Source organism: Gobio gobio (genome assembly GCF_949357685.1).
Source record: "Gobio gobio genome assembly, chromosome: 23".
Lineage (NCBI taxonomy): Eukaryota > Metazoa > Chordata > Actinopteri > Cypriniformes > Gobionidae > Gobio > Gobio gobio.
In genome coordinates this window covers 35,654,736-35,672,793 of record NC_137119.1, presented here as the reverse complement: position 1 = coordinate 35,672,793, position 18,058 = coordinate 35,654,736, and the positions used below count along the sequence as shown (strand labels likewise).

Genomic DNA, 18,058 nt, shown 5'->3' with positions numbered 1-18,058 from the left:
AATGTTCCCAATATGCATCAAAATCAAACAGATAATTATACTGTCTATCCATCTGTCATCTATCTATCACAAGCAATGAAAACACTCATTTGAACTCACTTACCCAAGCTCATTTGTTTACGATCTAAACTTGTGTGTGAAGAGCCAAAGGAAAATAACACTGCAAAAAGCAAATCAATTAAAAATGTATGCAAATAATAGAACTTGTGGTACACAGAGGAAAAATGAGGCCATATTCACAAGTGTCCTATTATTGTTTTACAGGCCACGATGTTTTGCTTTTATAAAAAGTACAAAACTGTTTTTCTATTCAGTCTGTCGTGTTAATTTTGCATATCGCCTATGCCGTTAATAGTAACATCATTAATAAATTACATGACTTTTAGGAGCATTTTGTATTATCTATCTATCTATCTATCTATCTATCTATCTATCTATCTATCTATCTATCTATCTATCTATCTATCTATCTATCTATCTATCTGAACTCACTTAGCAAAAGCTCATTTGAACTCTGTTAGTGCTACACAACACTATGTATTTTTCTCTCTCCATGTGGTCAATGGTTTGGACATTTTATCGCCAATTAGCTAGGATGTAAACTTTTGGGTGGTGAGCCCAGGAAAAATAACACTGCAAATGCAAACAATAAAACAAAATATGAATTTGAAAGTGAATGCATATAATAGAACTTGTGGTACACAGGAAAAATGAAGCCATATTCACAAGTGTCCTATTATTGTTATACAGGCCATGATACACAATGTACAAAATGTTTTCCTATTCAGTCTGTCATGTTAATTTTGCATATTGCCTAAGCAGTTTTATCGTATCATTAATAAATGTCATGAATTTAATGTGGAAATGTTTTATTATCAATCTGTCTATCTATCTCTTAGGCTATACATGCAGGCAACTTTAATAATCATTTTTAAATGATTAAAATAATTTAATAATTATTTTTTCTTCCCACAAATCACTGTTTTTCTTTGTAGGCTACACGAGGGAATTGTTTGTCACTTAGCTCGATCTTTTAAATGTTTTATTGCATCCCTTTTATAATGATCTACTCGAGACAACATGACAAAGGAGAGTATGTGTGTGGCTTAAAATATAAACACTGCCCCTTCATTTAGACGGGATAAATGTTACGGGAGGAATGTATTGGTGCTGCACGGTGATATTTGCCTCAGATATAAAAAAAAAAAAAAAGAAAGAAGACAGAACTAAAACTGCCTTTCACGGCGTTATTAACGACATTAGCGGCGATGTAATATCTCGCGCGCGTGCACACCTCACATCACTTGTTTATCGCCACCAAATATAAAGACGAACAACAAAGACGGCGTTGAGAGGCTCTCTTTAGGCGTTACGTTGAGTCTGACATCATGGGAGCTCCGCAACCTTAAAAGAGACGGTAAAAAATACAACGGGAGAATCACAGAAGGCTCTCAGTGTGGAATGATAACGACTAACTAACTGCGTCTCCTGTCAGCTCCTCTTCCCGCCGCTCACGGCAGCAGCAGTCACGTGACAGCAGCGAGGGCTCACAGACCGACAGAGAACGCGCTTCATTCGCCATACTGTGTTTTGTGCCATAACGCATTTTTATCGCAACATTTTACTCCCACTCGGTGAGTACGTTTCCAGGCCTTTTTGTAACCCTTTTTGTCTTTTCACTTGCTCTTTTTTTATTTTTCTCTCTCTCCTTTTGCTGGGGTTTGAGCGTTGAGATTTGAAAAAGTGTTGTTTTGAGGCGTTTTTCCATCCGTACCTCAAGTTTTTAGTATGCAGTGATTCCTATCGGGGCTATTCAGTGCTGAGTGACACTGGCCAAGTACGTGCTTGCGGTCGTGTGAAATCATGCAACTGGTTTTTAAATGGCCTTGGCGGTTCTATTTTTACGTATGTAGCCTACGATGATATTTGTTTTGAACCCTTTTTCCTTTTTTGTTCTCTGCCATAGACTTTTGCTGTAGATCTATGCTTTGCTTGTATTTTGCGGTGTTGTTCATGAGAGTTTTGTCATTTTGATGTCACCGAGCGAAGCATTTGCTTTTATTTTGGTCTTTTCTTTGCCCAAAAAGTCCTTTTCAGACCTGGTGACGTTTTAATGGAAACTTTTCTTGCAGCTTACCTGTCACGTTTGTTTGTTTTTGCTGGTTTTTCTTTCCTTTTTTAATGCCTTATACTTTTGCAGATGATTTTGAGGTGGAGGGATTTTTCGGATGTGCTCATTTTTCACGTGTATGATGCAAATTAAGGTGTCTATGAAGGGAACGCTTGTTTCTTTGGGGGAAATGTCAATCGGTGCGTCTTTGCTTTCACCGAAGATGAACAGACTCTCCTTTGCAGGTATATAAGGACAAGAAATGCAACCTTACAGCACATGTTTGTTTGCAATAAAAGCAAGGCGATTCTCAAATGTTAATCTGTGAATGATGTATTCTTTGGCTGTGAGGTTACTCATCAAATACACATCTGTAGTTGTGCTTGAGCATAACCCTGTGTGAAACTACCTCGTACCTTTACGGCTGTGTAGATTACAGCAAGTGGATTTCTCATTCACCCTATGTGGATTTGATGGTGTTATATTTGAAAGATTCAGCCCGTACGTCGTTTAAAAAGGAAGATTATAATTGTGCACATGCCAACTGCATTTCAGACCATTTCTGTAACCATGTGTTTGGATGCCAAATATTCACACTAATATTCTGGTGAACACAGATATAGTGATGTACGGACCAACAGAGCACATTTTACTGCAGGTAAATGGCCAACTTTAACCCACAACATTAAATAAAAGGGGTAAAAACACTAAGAAAGAGTAATGAGCATGTCAAACTGTCTGAAAAGAGATTTGGCGTGCTGTTTCTTTCAGCACCATGGACAGCGGATGGGTTCACAAATAGCATTTCAGCACTCTGCAAACGAGCACAACTTTTTTTCATGGCATCTATTATGTACAGCGGGGAACCATTTAAAGCTTATTTTCAGATCTGTCTGCTTAAAGGGATAGTCCACACAAAAAGAGAGTAAAAATCTTTTACTCAACCTCACGTCGTTCCAAACCTGTATGACTAACTTTCTTTCTTCTGTGTATATGTATGTGCGTGTAAAATACTGTAAAAATGCTACGGTTAAACACAATTAACTGGTTACCAGAAAGTTTCCGTAATATATACGGTGAATAACTGTAAAAGATCTAACCTCACATTTAATGTGTTAAATTTACAGTTTTTGGAAGTGAAAAAGAGCAAGTCGTTGTGTAATTTACAGTGAAAAACCGTAAATTGACATCCCCAGAATTCCCTGCGTGACTCCTCACATTTGATGTATTTTATGTTTCTTCTTAGTTTTTTCTAATCAGTTATGTACATTAGGGTTTTATGCTACATTTAATGTTGTTAAATTAATGTTTATTTCATTTTTAAAATTGTGTGTGTGTGTTACCATGATGTGCACCTTCTATATATAAGTATTGTCCTCCTAAAAGCTGCTTGTGATGGGCTTTGATTCATCATGTGACTCTCATCACCACTGTGATTGGTGGTTGTCAGTATCAAAGGTACATAACAGATATTAGTATTTCAATAGTTTGGTAATTTATAATTATTTCAGTTAGTGAAATACGGTTATTTACTGTAAATTTAACTTAAATCTGTAAAACCTAAAATGTTGCTACCGTATTGTTTACGGTAAAGTTCTGTCAACCACAGCTGCCGTTTTTTACTTTAAATATTACGAGGATTTTTTTTACAGTGTATATAGTGATGTTTTATTAACAAATTTCGGGAGGAGCACATCCGAGAATTAAACCTACACTGTAAAAATAATCCCCGTAAAATTAACGGTAAAAAAACGGCAGCTGTGGTTGCCAGAACTTTACCGTAAAAAATACGGCAGTAACGTTTTAGGTTTTTAGGGACAACACCATATAATTTAAAGGTTTATAATGTAATAATTACGGTTAAAAAAATAATAATTTTACAGTTCAAAACCGTATAATTTAAAGGTTTATATTGTAATGATTAAGTTTACACTGTAAACAATTTACGGTAAAAAAAATATTTAATTAACTGAAATAATGTTAAATTACCAACCTATTGAAATACTAATATCTGTTATGTACCTTTGATATATACGGACAACCACCACACAAACACTAAACACCATCATGGTAAAACACATGAAATTTAAAAAATGCAATAAACATTAATTTAACAACATCAGATGTAACATAAAACCCTAATGTACATAACTGATTAGAAAAAAACAAAGAAGAAACACTCTGGGTTCGGGCCAAAAAATCCGAGCCAGGAGCCCTACCCGGACAGCATGATGTAAGTGTGATCTCGTGAATATATATAAGGTCAATGGGGTCCAAATTGGACCGTCCAATGCTGTTTTAGACTCAGTTGAATTCTCTTTTGTTCCACAGAATAAAGTAAGTCATACAGGTTTGGAACTACAGGTTGAGTAAATGAAGTTGAACAATCCCTTTAACTTTTTTCTTTCTAAAAATGCATTTTACTGAGAAACCTGTAAGCATTCTGTGCACATGCTTTCCCAAAAGCAGTGATCAGTGACACAGCAAGGTGTGTGTGGCTGTGTGTGAGAGAGAGTGTGTGGGTGGGCATGGCAATAACAGCTGTTGTGCTTTGTTTTTTCATCTCAAGCTTCAGCTATTCCAGTTAGCCTTCAGAATATATTGAGTTTCTATCTTAATGTCGGCCACTGTGGTGCTGGTGAAGGTGCGTGGCTGCATTGAGATGTACATGGCGTGTGTTGAAAGGTGCCTCTGCTGCGTTGATAAATGTCTCTTTCTCTGTCATGCCTCCAGCTGGGTGTTATGATAGCCGGCGTTACTTCCTGCGGTGTCGTCTCAGCCCTCCAGGCAATTTTCCCCTGTTATCTGGGCGTCGCACATGAGAGCTATAAATGAGGGTTGAGAAATATAATAGCTTATGTGTGGAGATGGCTTTGCGCTTATGAATAAAACATCCTTCCGCTAGTAAAGGACTGTTTACGCTGGACATGTGCCCACCATCTGAGTAGAGCTGGACTACTTGTACTTTGGCGGATGATTTGTTAGTTGATTTGTGACTCCTGATCTCCTTAAGATATCACATTGTTATTGATATGGGTTGTTTCCTTACAGACATTATAGCCAGCGGGATACTCTATGCCCAGAGGAATTTGCAGGAATGTCTTGGTCTCAGATTCTCTTACTGCCAAAGCAACAGGACGTAAAGGATCAGAGTTAAAACCCTTTTGAACTGCGGTCTCTGATCCGTCACAGGGGGAAATAAACAGGGCCTGTTAGTGACATAGGAAACGCTGGGATGGAAACCGCAGAGGTTTGATTCGGTTGAGAGTGGTTTTCAGTTACTTTTGTACTGTGAGATTGATTGAATATTTTAAAGGCATAGTTCACCCCAAAATGAAAAATTGCCATCATTTACTCTTTCTTCTATGGAACACAGAAGGTATTTTGAACAATGTTGGGTTTCAAACAACATTGGATCCCATTAGCTATGTTTCCATCCACCTATTTTTATGCGCGTTTTGGGATATTGCATCAAAAAATGCTGAATGGAAACGCCAAGATGTGCATAAATACGAAAAATGCGCATAAAAAAACGTATGCGCTCGTTTGAGTCGGATACATTTTCAAATTCCTTGATGCGCATTTTAAAAAAAAAACATGTGACTTTCGCGATGTAACAGCATAACTGTACTTACCAGTAGAAAAATCTTGTTTGCAAAGCATCTGAAATGCTGTTTTGGTCATTCAGAAGTCTGTTGTCAAAGATACTTGGTATATTTCCCTCCGAGAAGTCTAACATGACTGCGTTCCCAAACAGCAGCATCTGCCTCTGAAAGCAAGACAACAAGTTTATTGAGACCCACAAGTTTCTCGGAGACGCAAATCATTTATTATATATACCAAATTATTATATATGGTGGCTTCTCCTATGTTTCTTAGTGATTTTTTTTAGCGGTAGTTTATCAGGAAGTGACGATTATGTTCTCTTCGACTCACTGGATGGAAACGGTGCTTTATTCGCAAATGTTTTATGCGATATTGCAATTTTGCGCATAAGTTACATTCGCAACTTTGGGTGGAAACATGGCTATTGACTTTCATTGTATGAACAAAATAATACAGGTATTTTTAAAAATATCTTCTTTTCAAGACATTGCATTCGAAACACATTTTCGAATTTCGAATACAGAGAGGAAAGGCTTCTCTCGCCGGGGTTAATGAGCGCTGAACACCCGGTGATCGCCTGGATCTCACAACTCCAAAAACGTAAGATTATTTTATTTAAATATGCGCTCTCTTCAGAAATAAACCACAGATTTGAGCTTTAAACAACTACATTCTCACCTGAAAAAAGTCTTAAAACTACATTTTGTGACGCAATAGTAGTATTTTTAAATTATGCTGGGTTTCTCATCACGTCACTTTACCATGTGACAGCAGCGAGCAGCCTCCTGATTGGTTAACGCGGCGCGAATAGACGCCAAAGTTAAAAATTTTCAACTCGGACATCAGACACAAATTTGCTTCAAACGCGTGAATGCACAAAAAGCACCACTCGCGCATAACGCACGTATCGCACAAGATGCTCATTTCGCGCAAATGAGGCGGAATCGCGTCCATCGCGCCGCAGGACCTCCAGACGTGCGTCAACGCGCCTTTCCATTGACTTAACATTGAAATCACTCGCTCCAGACGCTCTATTACGCTCAACACGCAGCATTAGGGGTGTTGATGGACTCCATCTACTCCATCTGTGTTTGATCATCGCTCTGAATCGGATCCAGATGTAGTCTTTTTCTCAGCTTTTTGTTCAAAATATAGCTTTTTTTATGAAACTTACCCATATTTAAGTGTTGATAAAAAAGAGTGTTGATATTTTTTGTTGTTTAAAAGCAGAGAGTCTGCTCTTTCTTTTGATATATTGCTCGCTCAGATATTCATACAACAAAATATTCTATGGGCCATTACATTTGTGTGAAAATGATCAAAAACCCTGGCGGTGACTGGCAACTTAAAAAAAAACAAATGCTGGCGGTGAAAGAGTTAAGGATAAATAGCATTCAATTATTTTGTTAACAATTGGAAAGCACTAGGTGACACTTAGGCGAAAAGAAAAGTAATTTTGATTAAAACAATTCATCAAACATTTCCTTTTTGAAATATATATAATTGTGCACAAAAACACTAGTAAATGAGTTTTTTATGTTGACTTTTACAAGTACACAATTCAGATTTTTATCAGTCGTCTTTGTCGGTGTTGCCTCATTTAACACTGACATTTTAACACTGACATTTCTAAACGACATTCTGATGACTGCAAGACTTCATTTGTTTCCCAGACTCATTCTAATCAACAAAAATTCACAGTGATGAAGGACGTAAATGCTTTTGAGTTCACGATGAGCTTATTTCCTAACATGGTCGTATCTTGATAACAAGCCGAATTAGAGAAAAGCTTCTCTCTCTCTCTCTCTCTGAAGGACTCTAACCTCTCATGTGGCCCAGAGAAGATGAGCAGCTCACCCTTGGCGATGAGCACTGGGCTTTTATAAGCTCGGAGGAATCGGTTTTCCTTTTCGAAGCTGTAAATTTGATAAATGGGAGGATTCTTCATTAAATAATCATATTCTGAACAATCAAACCCATTTCTGAAGAACAAGGGTAATCTAGCAGAGCTTTTAAGTGGCAATTATGTTAAAGCATTCGTGTTATAATGCAGTCCTTAAGTGCAACCTCTTCAGTGACATGCACTCCACCAACTTTTCCAATTAAATTGTTTTGATAATCTTAGTGACATTCCGAGTGTCAGCCGATCATTAGAATGAGCTCGCCGACGTTATCAAATCAGAGATTATTGATGTCGATCAGATCTGTGGACGTTTTTGTGCCGCTCCAGAGGGAGCAGTTCAAATCAACATGAAATCAGTATTGATCCTTTTTACTTTATCAATACACATCCGTCCAATCTGTTGTCACCAAGCACTCCTAACCCCTCCCCTTTAACACCTATAGAAAGCACTTTTCACAATCCAATCAGTTCCCAATAGATCAAATAAATAAAAGGTTGCCAAACACACTTGTTGAATATCCTGTTTCACTCGTGTATACTATCATTCATTCAAAAGTTTAAAAGGGTTTAGTTACAAAAATGAAATAAATGCTGTTCTTTCAATTCAGCAAAGAATCCTGAAAAAAGCATCATGGTTTCCACATAATATTAAGCAGCACAAATGTTTTCCACATTGATGATAATCAGAAATGTTTCTTGAGCAGCAACTCATCATATTAGAATGATTTCTGAAGGATCATGTGACACTGAAAAATCAGCTTTGCCATCACAGTAATATGTTACATTTTAAAATATATCAAAATGACTGCAGTTATTTTAAATTGTAATAATATCCAATGCTAGCCTAGAAATCTAGACGAATTGATTGTGAGATCGGGTTGAAATATGTCACAATATTAATGTTTTTACTGTATTTATGATCCAACGAAAGCAAAATTGACCAATCCCACACTTTTGAACAGTAGTAATAGTAAAGTGACGTGTGCTCTGCATTTAATCCATCCAAGTGCACACACACAGTAGTGAACACACACACACACACACGTTTGTTTTTGTGAAATGTGAGGACATTCCATAGGCGTAATGGTTTTTATACCGTACAAACCGTATTTTCTATCCCCTTACACTGCCCCTGCCCCTAAACCTACCCATCACAGGAGACTGCACAGTTTACTTTCTGTGAAAAAAAACTCATTCTGTATGATTTATAAGCATTTTGAAAAGTGAGGACATGGGTACACTCTAAAAAAAAAAAGGTTCTATATTGCACCAAAAATGGTTCTTGGCTCGTAATCATAGGGGAACCTTTTTTAGTGCTATATAGCACCAATTTTGGTGCTTCAGTGGTTCTTCAGCGGTTCTTCAGTGGTTCTTCAGCGGTTCTTCAGAGGTTCTTCACCGGTTCTTTGACTAAGGTGCTATATAGCACCTCTGAAGAACCGCTGAAGAACCACTGAAGCACCAAAATTGGTGCTATATAGCACTAAAAAAGGTTCCCCTATGATTACGAGCCTTTTTTTTTTAGAGTGTAACGTCCTCGTATTTCACCCTCTTTTTGTAATACCTATGTCATACCCATGTCATTATACACATTTGTGTCCTGATATTTCACAAAAACATGCCCACCGTGAACACACACCCAGAGCAGTGTGTAGTATATATTGGTAATCTTAACCCTGAAATAAAAATGTCTTTCTGTCTTTAAACTATAGCTGATCTGTGCTTGTTTGATGTAAGGCAGATGGCATCTATGGTTCCCCAGCTACATGATGTGAGTTGTTTTATTGAAACTGTACTCATCAGGGTTAGCGTATTAATGCAATCATTTGTCATAGAGCTTATCAGCTTTTTTTCTTTTTTTCCTGAACTCTGAGCACAGCCTCAGCGGCCTCCAATCTCATTCTACCAGAGAAAACAGTTATTTTACAGTGTGTTTAGGTTGACAGCAGGTTAATGGGCTGGACTGAGAGATGCGGCTCTAAGGGGCATCGGTGTAATAAGCGTGTGGTCTGATCTGTGGTTTGATCCTGTCACTTACTCGCTGCTGAAGACTCTGTTCCGTCGGCCAATCAGCTCCGAGTCCAGGGTATAATATGAATGTGCCTTCCTAGCGCTCACTTAAGACCCTTTTGGGCGCAGTCAGAGGAAATAATCCATCTGCCTTCCACTAACGTCTAAGAGTGAGTGTGCGTCCAAGTTTGCACTTTAAAATTGGACTTTGCTCTAATTGCCTGGTTTCAGTCCCATTAATTTCACGATGACATTCGAAAGACTAAGTAATATCGGTGAGATGGCGCAGAAAATCCAACTGGCTTCTGTTTTAGTTTTTGCTTTACGGACTTCAATTACTCTGAAGAAGTCAGTCCAGCTGGGATTGTTTCTCACTTCGTTCCAACTGAGGAAAATACTACCAAACTTACACACATGGGTTGGGGAGAAGTCAGCAATTAAAGGCAAAAACTAACGACGCATCCCAATTCGCCTAGTTATACGACTCCCTTTTTGTGAAGAAAAAGTATGTACTTTTGAGTGTGTAGCAGAAGAGTAGGCAAGCTTTGAGACACACTACTTCTTCATAACGGCGCCATTAGTGGACAACGGTGTCTCTTAGTTTCATGCATCCTGTCAGCGTTTAAACTGCCCTGTCAGTCATCTTGTCACAGTTAAAATCCTCCACATTCAATTTCATTTAATTTCCTACCGTCTCGGAAAGAAATGTACTGTAGTAGCACATTGATCTGCCAGTCGTGGGTCTTTCACACAGAGACTCTCCTCATGTGTTTTCCATTTGCATAATTATGCATTTAAAAGTTAATGACCAAACGTGACTTTGCAAAAGTTCACAATGCTGTTGCAGAGGAAATGTAATGTGGATAACATTGAATAAATATCTTCTCATCAGGTTATATACCGATTATGAATTATTCAAACCCCTTTATCTAAACCTCTCTACTTAACCGTCAGACTCGCACGCCTGCCATGTTTGTAGTTTTTAAAATGTTTTATTTGTAGTTCTAATAGAATACTCGTGCAACGCGCAATGAGTTGTGGGCAATATTAGCCGTTAGAGTGTGATTCTGGGATACCGGTCTGTATGAAGTCCACACAAGTCACCTCTCGATGCATCCTCGATAAAAGGGCCGGATCAAGAACACATCCTGGGATTTGAACTGTACGTGGCTAGATGTGAACTTTGAATTGGAACTGGACTTGGGCAGTGACTGATGACGTTTCACAGAAGTGCAGACAAGAACGCAATATTGAGAAACGGCCATTGAATAATGCTGTGTGTTTCAAGGCACTTCAGTGGGCTTTTAAAGGTGTGCTAAGTAACTCTCTTGCTTCTACAACAGAGGTCTTGGACTTCATACTGACACCTACTGGCAAGGATGCTTTAATGCACTAAAAGCGTTTTTCGGCTCATAATCATAGGGGAACCACTTTTGGTGCTATATAGCACTATATCTTAACAGGTTCTGTATATGGTAGCGATGCTATATAGCACCTCAGTCATCCTGAAGAACCACTGAAGCACCCAGATTTGGTGCTATACAGCACTTAAAGTGGTTCCCCTATGATTATGAGCCAAAGAACCACTTTTAGTGCTAAATAGCACCATTTTTTTTTATGTACAGCATCACAGTAAAGAAATTTTTTTTTTTTTTTGGTTATCGGATGTAATAGAATAAACCTACTGTATTCACAGGCTAACTATCACCAATGGTCAACTTATTCCTAAATATAGTGATATTATATATTAAATATTAATAATATAAATTAATGTGCTTTAATTTTTTTTTAAAGCATGTGATTATTTTCATGATTCGTTTATTCTCAGTTCAAACTGTCTTTTTCAGTGAATCACAGAATCAATGCAGTTTTAATTCAAAATCCTCGTTTGCGTCTACACTTTTGCATCTATTTCATATTCACAGTGGTCTTCATGTAGTGATGTGATGAGAAATGCTGTAGAATACATGTTTTGATTATTTTTAACTATACACAGAAATGTTAAGATGCTTGTTTTGTACAGCATTTCTCACTTGATGAATATAAGGAAATATATAATTTTCATATAGTAAACACACACACACATTTATACTGTCATCTGGTTGGTTGATCTGTATTGTTCATTTCATGTGAGCGTGTATCATTTTTAAACCGTTTTGTCTAAAGCGTTATACATTCTTTAGGTGTAAAGCACCTACAAAGTACTAAACATTTGTGCCCACATGTACAAGTGCAGCCTTGAGAATGCAAGTGTTGCATTCCTTAAGTGTTAACGTTTATTCCTTACTGGGAAATATTTATACCTCGTTGTCTGTGGCAGATTAAATCATGATTCACTTCATGGAATCAATTTCACAGCCTATTTCAGCAGCACCGTGTCCCGCATCCAACTGATGTCGTTTTACCCCACTATTTGTCTCGCTTGGGATGCGCAAGCTTTCCCAATATATTTATCCTTCTCTGTTTATCATATCAGCCTGCATAAAATCTTCATTAATGCACATGATTGAAACCCCAGTATAATAGTGTGGCAAGGCTGGTTTTTCTTACTCCCGGTTCTTTTTTTGCACAATCACAGTCGTTTTATATGGATGTGTGTTATTTATTAAGGGCAGACCAGCACCTTTCAGAACTCTATTAAGAGCAGATCTCTCGGCTTGTCAACATCAGGGAGAGATGCGTTCCATCAGCACAAGAGCTGTCGACTTTAAGACAGCTCCTAAACTATTAGAGTTATTCTGTGACAAAGCTGCTCTCGTACAGTCATACCCTTATACTGATAAACAGTTGCCCTGTCACACTCTTGTGGTGTTGCATTACTAGACTTTTGTGCTCACATCAGTGCTTGATCTAAACTAGTAAGTGCTCAAACTAAATTCATGACAATGTGATATACCGGTACAGTGCAGAGGGAAGGTTGGCAGGTGACTATTTTAAATAAATAAAATAGTATATTATTGTGTGTGTGTGTGTGTGTGTGTGTGTGTGTGTGTGTGTGTGTGTGTGTGTGTGTGTGTGTGTGTGTGTGTGTGTGTGTGTGTGTGTGTGTGTGTGTGTGTGTGTGTGTGTGTGTGTGTGTGTGTGTGTGTGTGTGTGTGTGTGTGTGTGTGTGTGTGTGTGTGTGTTTGTGTTTTTCGTGTATGTGTATATATATATATAGAGAGAGAGAGAGAGAGAGAGAGAGAGAAATACAAATCTTTTGTGACCTTTATAAATGTATACATTTCTCTCAAATAAACCAAAAAATCGTATTGACCCCAAACTTTGTTATGGTAGCGTGTATACTTATATATACACTATATTGCCAAAAAGTTTTGGGACACCTGCCTTTAATGACATCCCATTCTTAATCCATAAGGTTTAATATGGAGTTGGTCCACCCTTTGCAGCTACAACAGCTTCAAATCTTATGTTCCTTTCACTGGAACTAAGTGTCAAAGCCCAACCCCCGAAAAACAACCCCCACGCCATAATCCCCCCTCCACCAAACTTTACACGTGGCACAATGCAGTCAGGCAAGTACCGTTCTCCTGGTAACCACCAAACCCAGACTCGTCCATCGGACTGCCAGACAGAGAAGCGTGATTTGTCACTCCAGAGAACACGTCTCCACTGCTCTAGAGTCCAGTGGTGGCGTGCTTTACCCCACTGCATCCGACGATTTGCATTGCACTTGGTGATGTAAGGCTTGGATGAGCTGCTCGGCCATGGAAACCCATTCCATGAAGCTCACACACACTGTTCTTGAGCTAATCTGAAAGCCACACAAAGTTTGGAGGTCTGTAGCTGTTGACTCTGCAGAAAGTTGGCCACATCTGCACACTGTGTGCCTCAGCATGCGCTGACCCCGCTCTGTGATTTTACGTGGCCTACCACTTCATGGCTGAGTTGCTGTTGTTCCCAATTGCTTCCATTTTGTTATAATACCACTAACAATTGACCGTGGAATATTTAGTAGTGAGTAAATTACACAATTGGACTTTTTGCACAGTTGGCAACCTATCACAGTACCACGTTTGAATTCACTGAGCTCCTGAGAGCGGCCCATTCTTTCACAAATGTTTGTAGAAGCAGTCCAAATTCAATGATTTGGAGGGTGTCCCAATACTTTTGGCAATACTAGCTTACATTTATAAAACGATGTAGTATTGAAAACAGCTGAGCACCAGTCACAGGGAAAATAGACTACCACCTTTTTTTCCGTGAAGCATCTATCCTTGAGTGTGTTTGTGAGAGTTTTTTAGAGGAACTGAAGGAAATGCCTTTCTGTAAAGGTGGGGGCTGTTGTTATGACTGCAAGAGAATGCAGTACATCACATATTCTGTATCTATCTTTGTTCCCTTCACTTTTTCTTGACCTCCTCTGTTGCACCCGTGTTTTGTCTCTCTATTTCACACTCCAGTTATGCGGTGTGTGTTAAAACCGTAAAGGCTGTAATCATCCTCCCTCATTTATTACTAGAGCAGAGTTTGGCTCCTCCCACACACTCCTCTGGCTCTTCAAGACATGCCGGCGAGGGGAAAGAATCAATCATATCCCTGAGCTATTCTAGAGAACAGACACATCCAGACCTGCCCACTGGAATACGCCGAAGCTTATAACAATTGCTGGCTTATAGCTAGGAATTTCTTCATTGCAAGATAGTGGTTGTTATTTAGATTCCACCCAGTGAAACGTTTGTACAAATTCATTCACTGACTCTTCATCATTCACAAGGTTCAGCCAGTGAAATGCTCCTTCACAGCCTGTGCACTGTAGTCAATCTTAGAAAGCAAGATGAAGGATAAAGATATTCACTCACTTAAACGATTCATTCAAAATAACAGGCTGTGATCCTTGTTAGGCCTCATTGAATGCCGACTGTTAACATCAGAAGTGCTTTTCGATATTGCCTCATCACACTCATGGCCAAACAAAATGAAACCCTGTGTTGGTCCAAACTGGTGAGCAGGTGGTTGTGGGGTACAGATGCTGGGAGAGTGGGTAAAACTACATCCAAAATGTACATGAGTGATGAATACACAACAACTACTCCATCTGGTTCACATCAGCAGCAGCTGGGCCGGGCCGAGATCAGCTGGACTTCACCTGGACCAACTGGAACCGTATGCTCAGACCCGAGATATCAAATACTAACACAAACATGTCATGCTTCACTATAAAATCCAAGTCATATTTTGCTTTGAAGCCTATTTTAGGATGATTTCGATTCTTTTGTATTGTGACCACATTTTCAAGATGATTAAGCACATTTCATCTGCATGTTCTTATTAACATAATGTATCTGGATATGTGTTTTATTTTTCTCATTACTTTACTATAAACTACTGTGTATTACAGAAAGAAAGAAAAAATATTGTAATACCATTATTTAAATCAGCCTTAATTACTATGCTGATTTAAATAATAATTGACTATAAATGACTTATTACTACCATAAATATAAAAAAACCCCAATGTAAATAATATCATTAATTTGGAGAGAAATGAGTTTAAATGACATGAAAGAAAGTCACCATTCAAATAAATCTTAATAGTGCTTAATAGAAAAAAAAGCATATTTCTTTCATTTTCTCTAAGCATAATGTAATGTAACCCTATTTATTATGCACTTTAAATTTTAGGAAAATTTAGGGTATGTTCACACGAATTTAGGGTATGTTTAAGTCACAACGATTCACTTAAAACAGACTAAAAAGGCTGTATTATGCATGCCAGGTCAGTAGTTGGTAATGTCACTTTGTCAAGAAACTAATTTGATTGTAATATGTGTGCACTTGACGTCACAATTTTTTCACATTTTTGTTGTTTGCATGGACAGTAAAGGCATCATTTTCAAAACCTTCAAAAACGCAGTCGTTGTTTAAATGAACGGCTACATTTACATTTGTGCATTTACCAGACCCTTTTATCCAAAGCGACTTAACAACTGAAGAATACAGGAAGCGATCCGTCATGAAGCAAAAAGTTCTTGAAATACTACGTTTAGGACATTACTCAGAGCATCATACGCCAGGGTAGGGAGGGAGTAGGGGAAAACAGAAGTAAAAGAGGCTAAAAGGTATAAAAAGTGTTCTGTTTTCAGTTGAAAACGGTGTCGTGTAAACGTAACCTTAAGTGAAATTATATAGCCTACCATTTCTTTTTATTGCAGCGATGAGCATTTCAGCTGATCTGAGACCATCTATAAATGTGGTCTGAATGCAGTTTGCTTATAACTGTAACATGTTGTGTGGCTGTAGCAAACACACGTCATTGGCGTATCCAAAAAAACACTTTATTTAAAAAAGCATGCAGGAGATTGCAGGATAAATGACGGAATAACACACAACTTTATACACAAACATAAACAAGACTGAACAAAAAACTGGGAGGAACTAAAGTGGTACACCCTTAAAAATAAAGGTGCCAGGAAGAACCAAAAAAGGGTTTTCACAGCGATGCCATAGAAGAACCATTTTTGGTTCCCTGAACCGTTTTGTGGAAAGGTTCTTTAAAGAACCATTTTTTCGAATAATTTTATAGTCTAAAGAACCTTTCTGTGCTACAAAAAACTTTTTGTGCAATGGAAAGGTTCTTTGGATATTAAAGGTTCTTCATGGAACCAAACACACCGCCAAAGAACCATTTAAGAACCTTTATTTTTAAGTGTAGGGTAACCAAACGTCCTGTTTTCAAGTCATGTCCTGGCCCTAATATAACAATTTTCTATCCATAGGGGATATACTTTATACAGAGGGGGCATACTTTAAATGTATTGAAATGAATAAGGCATCTTTATGTAAACTTCGAGTATCATTTGAGTATCTCATTGCCAGGCCGCGTGTCCTGGTTATCGGTAATCAAAATATGGTCACCCTAAACTAAGGGCACAAATACACAATGAACTGGAACAGAAAGAGGTGCGTGATAAATCAGAAACCATGGAAACTAATAAAATCCACTATTTTTGAAAATAGGCTAATTTTCCAACTCCCCCAGAATTAAACAGTTGAGTTTTGCCATTTTCGAATCCATTCAGCCGATCTCCGGGTCTGGCGGTAGCACTTTTAGCATAGCTTAGCATAGATCATTGAATCTGATTAGACCGTTAGCATCTCGCTCAAAAAATTACCAAAGAGTTTCGATATTTTTCCTATTTAAAACTTGACTCTTCTGTAGTTACATCGTGTACTAAGGTCGACGGAAAATGAAAAGTTGCGACTTTCTAGGCCGATATGGCTAGGAACTATACTCTCATTCCTGCGTAATTATCAAGGAACTTTGCGCCGTACCATGGGTGCAGCGGCGCAATGATATTACGCAGCACCTGAAAATAGTCCCTAGCTAGGTAACTTCCAACGGTAGACCGGCACTAAAGTTTGTGTAGTTGCAGGTATTCCGGTTCAAATAGATACGGTTCAGTATCTGCACCAAAGTACATATCTTCTGAATCGTCTCTCATAAATGTCTCCATGGTTACAAGGCACGCTTCCTGTGCAAGCAGGTTGTCACGTTGGTTATGTTTACGGAAGTTAGCCTATTTTCAGGCGCTGCATCCCAAAATAAAGAATCGACTCTGAACCGCCTATACAAGTCGTTTGTATTTCGAATCCCATTGCGTGACGGTTATACGTCACTAGAAATTATATTTGCGTTATGCTCTCCTATGTTGTATGCGCCTGTGAACAACTTGACCCGCCCTGAAATGTCATTTTACTGACGACTGCTCAAATCTCGTGGGATTTGCAAATCGCCAGCTCTTGAAAGATGGGTCAGTACCCGGTTTATTTGGACCAGCTTGCTCTTCAGAATCACAACCTGTAAGTAGGAATTATAATTGATGTATATATTTTCTATCAGGTGTTCAAAAAATGTAGGTTTGTGTTGTATATTGTGTAAGTTTTCGGCTAACTCGTGCTATTACTGTCTCACTGAAATACTTCTGCTAAGCAGCTGTGGGCCACTATTACCTACAACTGTGTCTATTAATGCAGATTATCTGACGTTCTTACTACTTTGAGTAAAGATAAAGGATGGAGCAAGATTTGTTTTACTAACTTTAATGTTACATCAGGCATTCACATTAGTGCTCAGCTAACGTATGCGCTGTTCTTGATACAGATGTATCAAGTGCATGTGCACTGTAATAAATTAGAAATACACACATGGGTTTGTTGATGGACGTACACTTGTTAATGCTGATGGTGAGGAATTACAGTTGAAACGTCTCATAATGTACTTCAAAATCAGTAGCATTTAACTGAGAAACGTCCTGCTCAAGTCGTCCTTGCGATGGAGGTTCAGGTTGAATAACATGTTCATGTGTCATTGTTACTGTCTTTACAATGTGTACAATCTCTGAGCTTTTGGAAACCTCCGGACGGAGCTGGAGTTCAGTTATGGCAATGGCTGCTTAGCTTCCAAAACACGCGCTGTACACGGTAGA

At 38.4% G+C, this 18,058-nt stretch overlaps 1 protein-coding gene across 3 annotated transcripts in view; it reads left to right on the top strand.

Annotated features, from left to right (window-relative positions):
- The first annotated feature begins 1,413 nt into the window (after positions 1-1,413).
- Positions 1,414-18,058, top strand: part of LOC307119851 (RALY RNA binding protein like) — a 235,793-nt gene continuing 219,148 nt past the window's right edge. Inside the window, exon 1 of one of the 3 annotated variants that reach the window (XM_079806534.1) lies at positions 1,414-2,355. The gene's annotated coding sequence lies outside the window, so the exon portion shown is untranslated. The remainder of the gene's footprint in view (positions 2,356-18,058) is intronic. The other 2 variants (XM_079806535.1, XM_079806536.1) reach the window with 2 other exon arrangements.